This window comes from Micropterus dolomieu, linkage group LG18, assembly GCF_021292245.1.
Source record: "Micropterus dolomieu isolate WLL.071019.BEF.003 ecotype Adirondacks linkage group LG18, ASM2129224v1, whole genome shotgun sequence".
Lineage (NCBI taxonomy): Eukaryota > Metazoa > Chordata > Actinopteri > Centrarchiformes > Centrarchidae > Micropterus > Micropterus dolomieu.
In genome coordinates, this window is record NC_060167.1 from 9,902,123 (window position 1) to 9,916,160 (window position 14,038).

General features: G+C 38.6%; 1 long non-coding RNA gene across 1 annotated transcript; it reads right to left on the reverse strand.

Annotated features, from left to right (window-relative positions):
* Positions 1 to 10,728: 10,728 nt before the first annotated feature.
* LOC123956499 lies at positions 10,729 to 13,595 on the reverse strand. The gene is made up of 2 exons (XR_006821556.1): positions 13,535 to 13,595; positions 10,729 to 11,198 (listed from the first exon to the last, which is right to left on the reverse strand). It is a non-coding gene; the product is annotated as an uncharacterized LOC123956499 (long non-coding RNA).
* Between the last annotated feature and the right edge of the window lie 443 nt (positions 13,596 to 14,038).

The window sequence follows — 14,038 nt, forward strand, 5'->3', positions numbered from 1 at the left end:
AAAAGTGTTTGATCACGCATCCATCCGTTGGTATGACAGTCTAATCCAATAACAGCTCCTTAAGGAGGTCATGCTGAAAACTTCAGGCTAGTCGGAGGCCAGCGCAAAAATTATGGATGGTTATTTCACTTATTCACCATTACAGTTATGACTACAGTTATAGTCAGGCAGATGTGTCATTCCATAAGTGGTAAGAAATTCCATCTCTAGACACACAGCATGACCTGCCTTTGGGTGGTGACATGAACAATCTGTATGATGTAATAAGAAGCAGGAATACTCTTATGTATAAGTCACCCCAATAAATACTCATCGCCATTATAGTCTATTGTACACCAACACTGCTTCCTGTAACTACTGCCAGGAACGAGTACACGTTACTTCCTAACTGAAAGAGACTTGTACTCAGTGTACGGTGTAGAGTCCCTCTGGGAGCCCCATTACTTGTGACAATGCCACAATCCTCACGTCTCACTACTCAGAGGGCAGACACCTGGTGTGATATACACCTTCACATTAGCCCATGACAAGAAAGGGTTGTTTTTGATGAAGTGCAGTTCTTTGGTGACAGCCTCCTCTCTCATGAAGAATATTTACACAGCCACAAGTGTAGGGCTGTAAATAAATTACATTGTGGTGAACCACAAAGTCACCAGACCTTTTCCTGCCGAGATCAACGGAGATGACGATCTTTCTGATCTCCATCTTACAAGCATTCCAGCCATGCATCAATTACATTCAATGTCTTGAATAAAAGATATTTCAGTTTAGCATATTTATGGCTTGTTTGTTCAGCTTGTCTCTGTACTTGTTGCAGAGTCCAGTTTACTATAACAAAACAACCCCATACTGTGTTGCAAACTGTTCCCATAAAGGTTACTGTGACTGCTCACAAAGTTTCTACAGCTTGTCAGATGTCATTTTCATATTCACATGCTGTGTGTCATCAGACATTTTTGGATAAAATGAGCAAGTTGTGCACATTACAAGGAGCTGTGCCAGATACTCGCTGAATTCTTCTTGCTTCAGTCAAGGAGTCAGGATTTTTGAATGTTGTTAACTATTGTGCAAAGTTGCCAGTTTGGCACATTTTTTTTTACTTTAAACAGATTATGTCTCCTCTTTACCAAAGTAAATTTTATTAGCTGTAGATTTGTTCCATGCAGTTTGTGTTCAGGTGTGTATAGTAATAGTATCAGCTGTGATACAGTGACGTATGACTGAAAAATCTCAAATCAATGTCCACTTACTCTGTTGCTTCAGAGCTTTTGTTAAGTCCTGAAAGTGCTTAGAATAATTGAGTATTTAAACATAATTTCATAACAACTGAGCAATTCTCATTTGCTGATTAAGACTGCATGATAAGGTGGAAAGCTTAGTAAGTGTACCTTGAGTTGAGATTCTTTTTTGAACTGCTTAGTTGCCCAAAAATACAAACACATAAAAACATTCAAGCTCAATTGATATATGTTGCTATACAGTAAAATATGCAGTATAAGTAATCTTTTTATGTTCTTTGAATAATACTCAGTGAGTATCCCCAGGAATTATATCATGGATGTGGGAAGTGCATGGATGTGTACCACAACCAACTTTCATGCAGGAAATTGGAGATCCCCTCCTGTCACAGATCTGCAAGTAACTTCACATTTTTATACAACAAGAACTGTGAATGTGGATACCTAGATGCCCTGTGTTACCCCACTATTGTTGCCGTTAAAATATTTACTCATTCTATGACCACATTGGAGAAAGTTGAGTAAATGCAAATGCATATATAGACACCTTAAAGATAATGTGTACCAAAACTCTCCATCCTATTTTTATGTTAACATAATAACACAATAACCTTTTCTTTGGGATGTTTGACGCAGCCATCCTTTTCTCATGGTGCAACCACGAAGTAAACAGCTCTGGTCATGTGACAATTTACACTAAACATGTGATACTGCACGTTTCATTGAGACCCTTTATTATTTCAGTATTTGCTTAAAATTTGTTGATATATCATTCAGAAACATTTTTAGAGCCTTATAAATTAAAAAGTTTTTTTCAGGATTAAATGGGTAGACTGTTGCTGCCATGTGCTGATATTGCAGAAAGGGGTTTTTGCAGGATAGTTCAATATTGATTGTCTTGTCAGGTGATAGGGTTTATTCTGTAGTTCTGGTAATACAGAGCCACATAGGTGTTTTGGCAGTGTCCATGTAGGATTGTTTATATGTATGTTTGTATGCCAAACAGCAGAATATTGCAGTATTTTCCACAAATTATATGAAGGCAGTTGATCAACCACAGATCTAACATGCAACAGTAAAATGTACTCTGCTGATACATCACATCTAGGTGTCCTTTTCAGGCACACAGATAATTGCAGATTTTTATTGACAATCTCCTTAAAAAAATGAATCTCCTAAAAACAAAATTAATTTCTGTTGGCCTAGCATCTTTCATAGTCCTAAAGGTTTTCAATTTTGCTCGGACACAGTGCAATTAATATTGTATGAAAGCAATATGAATTTACGCACTGCCATAGCATTTCAATAAAATAAGCTTCATACTGCCAAAACTGTGAGGATTAAAAACCAGGTGCTTGGGGCATTCTCAGTCTACTGCTTTACATCTGATCACCACATTGAGAATGTCTGTGCCAGTTACAAATTTCGATAGGCTGTGGCTCAGTGTTTTAAAATATGCAGTAGTTGCATGATACATTATACTGAATGGCCTAAGTCAGGTACAATGATATTGGAGGTTTCCTTCTTCCAAGTTTGAACCATTACCAACAACATTTTATACATTTGTGTAATCTGTGATTAAGTTTGCTTTTTGATGATCAAATGCGATTTAAAACTTCAAAAATAAATACATTAATAAATAATAAATGAATTCTCTCACTGATTGGTCAAAATTATTATTTACTGTAGTTTTGATAAGCAGAAGATTGCAAATGTTGGTGAAAACAAAAATAAGCATCATTCCAGACTTTTGATTGCCACATCAGTACAGTATGCCAACAAGGCCATGTGGGAGTGTGTTTGTGTGTGTGTCTGTGTGTGTGTTGAGCAGACGTGGATTTATTATCATCATCACTTGCTAACTCCTAATTAATCAGACAGTACATTTTCCTACAAGGCTTTTGTTTATTTGCTAGTTTGCTGTAGGCCCTCTGTATCAGTACAATAATTTTAATAGACTACACTATCTTGCATTTACATCTTTTAAATAATATACAACCTGAATGCTGTTCAAATGAGATGATGATAAATGCATACTGTCATAAACAACCCCTCCTTCTTGCTCGTCTGCTCCCCAAAACAGTTCTGGTTACGAAAATGGAATCTCTATTTTTTGAAAGTTCAGATAAGAACAGTGAGATAAGTAGAAATTTACTGTGGACTGGTGGACTTTATGATGAGAAAAACATTGCGTCTGTTCAGAAATTTGTGCTCGCTACAAAACAGTGGTCCGCATTTGCTATGACTAGACCAAAGTGTTTTGGCAGTTTTACCCTTAAGCTTAAAGCACATTTTCATGGCAGGTGGTATTTGGTGATATCAAGAAAAATAAATATTCCTTAGAGGAGCAGCAAGAGTATTGAGTTTTAGTTTCTACAGATTATAAATTAAGGAGAATAATTACATGCACCTGACATTAATGGTAATTCACATTGCCACTTCAGCAGCAGCTGTTTATTTGTATCTCATTCAGTGGTGCAATAAGTTGTCCCCCCTGCATGTCAGGGCTGTAGTTAACAGGGGCATTTAGAGTGGTCACCCTGAAAGTACATTCTTTAATGAAACACTCTCCTCTGTCTGACAGTGTCCACAGTTGTGTCGTGGCTCACTTAGCAGACAGTGATGCTGTCTTGTATGAAGCAGATCTTCCAAACACAAGTCCCACAGTCCTTAATTAAACACAAAATTACTTCTGGTGGAAAAGTAATGTGCTGACAATCACACGCTCTTTACTTCAATCAGGCAGGTTCACTTGTGCTACTGTGCACATTGTAATTAAACTCTGTTTGGACTCACTGTAGAGTAGGTTAGGCCATCTGTTCATTTCTTTTCATTCAGAAGTTACTCACGGTGCAGGAAGTTACTGTGAAAAGTGCGAAGGAATACTGATTAATATAGCATGCATAATCAGTGTATAATCATAAGCTTGCAATATGTTAGACATTTTGGAGGGGAAACTGACGTCACTATTCATTCTCTCCGGGGTAGCTTTACCTAATTGATGATTCATCTCTTTGAGAAAAATAAAACAAATTTAGGAAATCTACAGTTTATTTGGCAAAATTTCACATATGTTTATGGCATCATACAGCAAAGTGATGATGGTGTGCATACAACTAAGTGTTTTAGCAATCATATCATCAAATATCAAACAAACAGGTCCTTTTGTTCACCTGTCTAGGGGTTAGAGTAGTCTCATGTCTTTTTATGTCTTTTATAGTTCATTTGTACTGCTCTTATTCAGAGCTTTTATCCTTCCTATGAAATCTGACAGCATCAGACAGTGACAAACAAAACAATGAAAACTGTGTACATAATAATAAAATGGTATGAAAACAAACAAAAAAATTAATTCACTGGGGCATTGTGGGCATTGGAAACACATGTTTAAAGCAACAGCAGAAGAATTGAAGAAGAAGTAGACATGCATATGCACCCCCCCACCCCCCCCGAGATTACATAGTTATAGCAAAATAAAACTTCTTGTCGTTGCACACTGTACCTCCGCTAAATGTATAGCTTAACAAAAGGAAAGCCTAATTGAGGAATAATACCACGATTATTCTATGTATCGACTCGTAAGCCACCAGAAAACACATAACAGTAATCTGGTGCTTTCTGGGTAGAGAATGGGCTGTGCATAATGGGACCACATGGTGAGCTTGTCTTCATCTGGCCCAGCAGGGGTGCCACTGGCCGTCCTTCCTGTTCTGTGAACCCCTTGTCAGAGCACCACTTATCTGTTCACCCAGAATTGCGGCTGGCTTCTGTCTAGGTTCATCCTCTCGGTCCCCTCACGCTATTCCACGGCATTCCTTTGTGAAGATGAGGGCAGGCTAATACCTGTGCTATTTTGCAATGCTCATGAGCATCTTATCACATGCAGGCAAAATCCCTGGCCTAGGAAAGGGAGCAACTAGGCCAGTCTTGTTGGGAAGGGGCTGAGTCTGTGGTAACCGGTGGCAGGGAGGTGGCCTTATCTCAGTGTGAGCAGCCATGGCACCCCTCCCTATCCGTCTAAACTCTACACAAGCCTCTCAGATTAACAACACCCGTCTCCTCCATGCACACATGCCCCTTATCCACCTCCCCAGCTCCCCAGCGCCCTTGAACAGACATCATTACAGTGATTATTACTGTTTATCAGGCTGATGTATGCAGAACAAAGCACTGACCTGTTTTGTTCAGGAGTAGCTTTGCTCTGTTTTTCGTGTTTGTCGGTTCATGGCTTTGTAATGGAGGTAACAAGGAGGCCTATCAAGTGTGTGTTAACCTTCTGGGGAGAATGCTTCCTCTGGACACAGGAAGTAGGCTCATTTACAACACCCTTGATTTAGTACAGCTTTGTGTTTTACCTTTATCCCCACTGTGTGAGTCTTTGGTTTCCTGAAGCTCTGTGTTGTGCAGTTTATCTTGTACTCCTCTGTGGATTGTCCCAGCATTACACATATACACACATGCTTCTAAATATTCTGAGGTGGGGGTTTTCTGTCTCCTTTTTTTAAGTTTAAGTTTATATTCCAGAGCTTTGTTGCTTTGTTGGTCTGTAAAGATTTTTACAATGACCCTGTTTGTAAAAAGCACCTTATAAATACATTTGGATGGCCTTGAATTGACTTGATAAGCTTACAACTCCCACAACACTGTATGCACAGTGGAAAAATCCATTTTTCATTTTTGAGAAATCTGATTTGGGTTTTCATTACTCAATTATTCTCCACTAAAACTTAACCTAAGGGTGGTCTCTCATCAGAAAGTGCACTACTCTCCTGGCAGCATGATACACACAGTAACATTGGATTTCCCTTGTCCCAAGTACTAAAATATGCAATTATGTATTTATTGCTGAGGAAGAAAATGTAATGCTAAAGGTTATGGATTTATTTTTTATGTAGTGTGCCTTCACACCTACTTAGCAGCAAACTTTGTAATCCATAGAACCCAGACTCTTTTTGTTTTCTTTTTCTGGCTGGTAAAACACATTTTGAACTAAGACCAGGGCATCTGTTGATTTGGGAAGACAAACAGGCATCTTAATTAAATTCAAAGTAGTTTTCTGCGAAGGCATTATTCAAGTCATACCGGCTGAGAAATTAAGTTGGAATGCATTTGAAACGTGAAGTCAAATATACTGGAAGGGGAGGAAAATCGTTTAATTAAATCCCTATAGTTGTCATTAGCATGCAAGCTTCTGGAGCCCTGGTCACAGATTACATGTGATGTGCTAAAAAGCTGACGAGCACTTTTATTCAAAAGTTATTAACTTTTAAGCACCCAATTACGTCTGCTGGATTGCAAGCACACAACTTATAATCTTCTAAGGCAACTTTGGCTTAGAATCATTGTCCCACTGAAGTATGGCCAATTAAGCCATGTTGAGGCTGACAGAGGAAACATAGACCGTGTAATGTCAATACGATGCTATTTTTTCCCACCGAACGTTAAAACACAACTGGATATACGTTCCCTCTGTTTATAGATGATTAACATGCACAGCAAACTGTTGTGGCACGATCGCACAATTAGCTAAACTGATTATACAGCTTTCCTGTCTGTTTCTTATGAGGCATAATGCAGGAAAGCATAACTGTGGAGGTGATTTCCCACAGACTATCAGAGATTTACCATCATGACACAGTGGATAGAATAAAAAGAAAAGCCAAATTCATGCCTAGGAAGGTAAGAGTTTGTTTTTGACTTACCTTGGCAGAACTCTGTAAGACTATCACATCTGTTCCTGTACTTATCTTTTGACTACACTTTCGTTATGTACTCCTTTCAGAAGTTTTGTATTTTTCTCTCCTTTAGCCAAGCTCTTTAAAAAAAAACTATATAAAATATACTATCTGTTTGTTGTTTGCAAGAGGAATGTGCTGACTCAAGGCAAAAAACTGATTTTTCTGAAAACATCTGATTTTGGTCTTTTCATATCCCCAATAAACACAACATACTGTACAAACCTTTCAAAGAAAATCAAAAAGCAAATAAATCTCAGAAAATTCAGCTACAGCATCATTTTACATGGCATTAAGATATCAACAATAACAAAGGTAGTAAGTGTTACATTTCAGGGACACCATGCTGCAAAACTCTTGCTCACATAATTTCTGTGTTCATACATGCAGGGTTATTTTGATTGGATGAGAAACTGTTCATAGAAACACTGTGCATGACATGCCCACATGCAATAGCATTTTCCAGAGGTCAGTTTTGGTATTTGTCAACTCATTGGAATTCTGCGAGCCAGGTAGGAGAGAAAGCTCATGCCGTGAAATTGTTATTGCAGTGACTGCAGAGGACTTGAGGGACGCGGGTCAGTTGTCAACCAAATGACAGGGTTGTCCAATCCTTGACTGCTTCCTAGGGCGTATGTCTCAGTGGCACACACTTCCCTGCCAGGAGATAGTGTAGCACAGCCGTCCTAAGCTGTTGTGGCTTATGTTGGGATCTATCCAGCAGCCTATTGTGACATCTTTCTCAACTTTTTAACCCGGTCGCAGTCTCTTCCCTACGTTAAGTCCAAAGCCCTGACTGATATCACTTTAAGATTGATGAAGACAGCATTGCAAATGACTGGATGCATGGACACAGTAAGCGAGACAACATGAACCTAAATACACTTCAGACAGGCCACAAATAATTATTCTTAACTATTAACATAAAACAATGAACCATTTATTTAGAAAATGCCTCTACTGCTCTACTGATTGTATTAAACTTAAAATCACAGCTATAAAGCAAAAACTGAATTATTTAACAGATTTAAAGCTACTCTTCCCACTAGTTGGTCTGAATAGCTATGTTGTGTGGTGTTAATATAGCCATGTCAAATACAGCTGGTTTCATTGTCTACAGAATAGTGGTCACAACTTTTATGCAATCCTACTTTCTTCATCCCACAACTCACACTTTAGCGTTGATTAGAAATAACACAGAGCATGGTTGGTTAAAAGATCCTGGGCCAGAAAAGACACTTAAATCCCCCAATAAGCTACAGTAGCAACCAGGCCTGACAGCAAATCTTCGACTTAAAGCTGACGTGAAAGTGAATAGCTCTCACCCAAGCCACTGGTTTGACAAAACTATATTTGCTTTTAATCTTCTTATTGAGTCCAACGCTGGCCTTTTAAAGACCAATTGAAAAAATGTAAATCATGCAAAAATGAGGAATAATTCTGATTTCCTCAGTCCGCTTGTCCCTCAGTGACCATATCCAATTTTCAGAGTTATATTATCAGGCTTGGTGAAGTGGTCAGCGCACTAAAAGGAGCTAATATCTACCAGACCAGCTGCTATGCCAGGGCACAGAGAAAGCTTGAATCATACTCTGCTCTGTTACCCCATTTAAATGGACAGACTGGAGCTAATTTTAAATAAAGTCTAATTACGGACATGCTTTTGAAACGAAGGGAAACATAAGCCGGGGCTACCATCTAGTAGCAATTATTCTGTGGCATAATGTGTCTTAGAAAATGGAGTTAAACAGACTGCAAAACATTAATCTTTATTTTAACTTTCTGTGGACCATATGAAGTCAAAGTTCATGGGTCATATAATAATTTTTCCACTTTTGAAATGTTATCTTGTACACTGCGTGACTGTGAAACAATGATTTCAAAGTATGTGCATGTCCTCCATCATAAAACACTGTCAAGTGATAAACCAACCTCCTGCCAAGTACCTCCAAAATTAAATATTGAACCACTGAAATGGGAATAATTCAAATACATATGATTTATATAATATATTCTGCTCAGTGAATGAGAGTGGAACACGGATGACTGATTAGGCTTTTATCTTCACTAGTTCCCACTGATTATCCTCAGTGTGGTCCTAAAGAACGTCAGAGGATTGAAAGAGACCGAGGAGAGCAGTAACAATAGATGGAGCGTCTAGGATGAATGCCAGTGTGTGCAGCAACATCACAGGAATGTTGTTTCGATTATATTTTGGCATTTGATTGAGAGTTTTCAAAATATTTTTTTATTTAAATGTCACAACGTTCCACCCAGCAGTTGTTTATTGCAGGCGTGTATGTCCTTCAGCTCATTGAAGCAGGAAGTGGGTGTGGTATTGTTATCCATTGCTCTCACACAGTAATATCCTTGCACCTCAAAGGCTTTTTGAATGTTCTGGGCAAGTGCTGAAAAGCTGTGCTGCCAAAAGTATTGACCATAAGATATAGGACTGGCCATATGATCCATGTTCGGGAAGTGCTATAATGTACTTACAGTAATGGTGTTATGTCTGTAGTTGAGATGGTTATTAACATCATATCACTCTTCCAGAGTGCTAGACGATTGATCTTTGGAGCATGACTTTATGTCCTTGTCAAAAAACGTTCTCATTAAAAATATGACACAGTCTTAATGTGAACACGTATTGAAAGTGTGAAAAGGAAAGGTGTTATTTTTTTCTAGCAGGAAAACCACATGTCAGTGATTATGTCCTTTACTATACAGTACACCTGCCATCACCTTTCTATGAATAGGCTTCAACTGTTCAATCTTAAAGTTAATATAAAAGCATTCACATCATTCCAGTGTAGTTGTCAACCATTATTTGCTGCCAGTCATGCCACGCTGTGCATTAAAAGCCCACCTAATGGTTGTCTTTGATTTGTGATTTTTGGAGCATAACTGGTTGTTCCTCGCTCTGGGGTTTTGAAATGCTTCTGTGACGACGGCCAGGCTGTAGCTGGATGTATTGACGCAAAAAATAAACTGTGACCTCCGTCAAAAGGAAAGGTCAGAATCCCAAATGCTCTTTCCCAAAAGACGTCCTGTCAGTTGCTATCACAAACAGTATTAACCCAGCTTGGTGGCACTCCTGCGGAAATCCCACCAGCAATTTTCACCATCTAAATGAACTGTCATTCTCTTGTCATAGTTAACTCTAACTGATTCTCAGTCACTAATCTCCTTAGCAGATATCCCAGAAGGACACAGAGATGAAAAAAAGAAGAAATCTCGTGGAATGATTTCATAACAAATTCACATTTAGGTTATATGACAGTCATTGTAGTTCATCTCTGAAGGGTTAAGGCTTCAGACAGTAATTTTATTCATCATTCTGCACAGTATTTAATGGACATGTTGACATAATCTGTATTTACCAAGGATTTTAAATGTACAGAGCAGTTAAGTGGTGGACAGTGACGGCCATATTCCTTTGGTATTCAACTGTCATGCAACTTTAATGCGCTGGTCTACTCTACTGTGTGGCTCGTTACTTACTTGCTTAACAGTTTAAAATGTCCAATTACACAGTTGGATGACCATTATAACTACATAAGCGCGAGACATGACTGAGCCATTGAAATTGGTTATGCTGTGTGAAATAATCTAAAATCCAAATGATATTATGCAAATTGTGATAAATATTAAGACAAAGAAAGTGATGCTGATGTGCCTGTAGATCTGGCACATATGAACTCATGAAAGCATGTGAGATAACATTTCTCTGTGGAAGCAGGACATTCAAACTGCAGCTGGAAACAAAAACTTTTATTTATTTTTTTTCCATTTGGCTGTCACAATCATTCAAGTTCTTTGTCAAGCTTATTTTCATCGCCACATCTTGCCAGGGGTCTATTCATCACAGTCCACATCTGTGCCGTGTGTGATTGATGCATGTGTTTGATGGCAGCCAACTGCACAATACCTACATCAAAAGTGAGGGTGCTCTTCACAGATCGCCTTTACTTTTCGTCCTGTCGATGTTTTGCTTGCACAAGCAGTCTCTCCCTTTCTCATATGTCTGCATCAGTCATATCAGCCTCTTGCTGGTGATGGCTCTGTAAATGATATCCTTTCATGCAGGTAAACAACACTCCGCATCCAGCACCAACCATATTATTTCTTCTGTAAACTGATTTTGATTTTGCATTGCTGCCGATGAAGTCCCGGTCAGCCTCTGTTGTATGTTTTTGCAGCATGATCATCTGCATCCAGGGTGAAACTGAAATACAAGAAGCAGAAAACACAAGCTACAGAAACATTTAAATGAACGTTTTCCAGCCCAATTTTGCCAATGCAAAATAGTTGCTTAGAAACATAATTCACAGGAGATAGGGTTGTTGCTTCCTGCTATGTATTCCAGTATTACATTTTTGACTCTATTTGAAGAGGTTCATTCTTGGCAAGTTCTTTGAAGCTCAATGTGTTTTATTCTGGGGAAAGTGTAAAAAGTTTCCCAATGTGGCAGTTTTTCTAACACCTATAAAGCACAAATAAATATATTGAGTAAATCTTGTAGTCCATCCTATATAGATATCTGAAGATGGTAAAGCCTGGTGCATGTGCTGATAAGAAGCTGTTACAGGTGCAATAAGTAAGTTTCATATACAGCAGTGCTGTAGAGTGGTATGCACTGCTGGTTGTTACTTACTTTATCTTAATTGTAAAAAATTAGCTTTTGTTTGTGTCAATTGTGGTAAAAGGTACCAGAGAACAGTCAATTAAGTTGTTGTTGATAATCCTTGACAATTTATTGCCCTAATTAATTAAACTTTAATTACAGCTTGTCATGTTATTCCATATTTAATGCAGCAGTGTGTGTTCTGTCAAGAGTCAAGATCAGAGAGCATATTTCTCCAGGTCTAGCCTCCCTACACTGGCTCCCTGTGAAATATAGAATAGATTTTAAAAGTGTTCTACTTACCTACAAAGCGTAGCTCAAAGAACTCCTGATAACTTATGGCCCCAATAGAGCACTGCGCTCTCAAAATGCAGGGCTGCTTGTGGTGCCTAATGTAACTAAGGTTAGAGCATTTAGTTATCAAGTGCCTCTACTATGGAACCAGGTTCCAATTTGGGTTTGGGAATCAGACAACATCACCGCTTTTAAGGCTAGACTTAAGACCTTTCTGTTTAATAAAGCTTTTAGTTAGGACAGGATTGAGCAAACTTTAAATTATAAAATCGTTTTATCATTTTATTTTTTTGATTTTATTCTGGTTGTATTTTATCTTGTGTTTTATTACAATGCATTCTGTATTTTATGGTTTATTTTATTTAATTTCAGTGCATTTTGTAAAGTGTATTGTCTTTTGGTGATTTTGCACTTTAAATAAAAATTGACTTAAAACTTGACTTGACCTGTACCTTATACCAAAGACAGAGGTGATTTATTTCTGCAATATTTGTGTCCCACTGCAACTTGTTTTCAGCTGGTGTGACTCCTCTCCCTTATCCTTGTATCAAATGACATTGGAGCAGATGCATTTTTTCTACATCCTATCAGTAAGTGATACAAGTGTTCTTCAATTAAGAATCTCATTAAAGACATTTGATAAATTACCCTCTCCCTGGGGAATATCCAGAAACTCACAAAATCCCAAGATAGGATGAAGTCCCCAACATTCACTGTCACGGTACCAGAGTCTGACAAATTTAAGGGCTATTTGTATGTCTGGGGAGTGGCAAAATGAGGCAGCACAGACATGACACACTGTGTACTGTGGTAGTGATTAGTCACTACAGTGCAGGATTTAATAGTGTGGATACAGACTTTGTGCGAGGCATAGTCCGCTCACCCTCCTTGACCTTCTTCAACAGAGGCACTTGACAAAAACAAATGATGCGCATCTGCTTTGGAGTCAGTGTATGTAGTAGAGAGACACAAACTCTTCAGGCATCCTGGATCAGCGGCATATTTTACCCCAGGGACAATGCTGACCCCTCAGCACCTGTCCTGATCCAATAGATAGTAAAACAATCTCACCACAAGAATTCTGACCTTGGTTGGATGATTCCCTGGTTACTATGGAAATATTTGAGGGCACACAAAGTAGGGCAAGGCAAAAACCTAACCACATTTATCTACACTGTTTTTCAAATCTTCTGTTTTCAGTAAATGAACAAACTTTGAATTAGAAAGCAACGCACATGAATACAGAGGTGGTATTATGGTTTTTGGCTTTTCCCCTCTACGTTATTGAGTTATATATATAAAAACCCAAAGTCCACCCCAAAGGGCATTCCATTTTCTCCCACAGAAAACACTGCTCTTAACTGCCTGAAAACAGCTCGTTTGTAGTCCAGCCATTACTTCCCTTTCTTGTGACATCACAATGAAAATATGTGCCATAATGCTTGCAGAGCGACAAGTCCAACATGCCCTCAAATAACACCGTTGGAAAAACACTGAGCTCCAGCACACACCTCCTCTCCCTTCCAAACACTAGCTACACTCCATGCAGTCAATGGACATGAAGTTGTTACTGTGATGTAGAGACAGAGCTCAGTTAAAACTTTATGGATGAAACATACTTTTGTTACAGATTAATAACTCACCGCTCTGAAACTCTTCCTCCAGTCCAAATTGCCAACATGCAGCCTACAGCTGAGTCGAAGCTGTTTACCGTCTTTTCGCTGACCCACCTTTCCCTGCTTCTGATTGGCTATTACCGGCCTTTCGCTGACCTGCCCTTCTCTGCTTCTGATTGGCTAGTAGTCCTTAACTAGGAACTGCGCATGTGCAACTCCCAACAAAGATCATTTAGAGACAAGATGTATCACCCCATAGCTAAAACGAAGCCTTCAACACATGAAAAGAGGAGCTTCAGCAATGTGCAATATGACCAAAAATATGGTGTTTTTTGAAAATTAAACCATGTAAACCTGTTTGAACCTGAAAATGAACATAATACCACCTCTTTAAAACACATGCTCAGAAAATTACAGAGATGGGGGAGGGGATAATATTAGAAGAAAAAACAAAACATATCCATGATTGAAGTCGTATATTTACGACTTAATAAGCCCAGGTTTATAACCAGCTAGTTCCAAGGTTAAAGT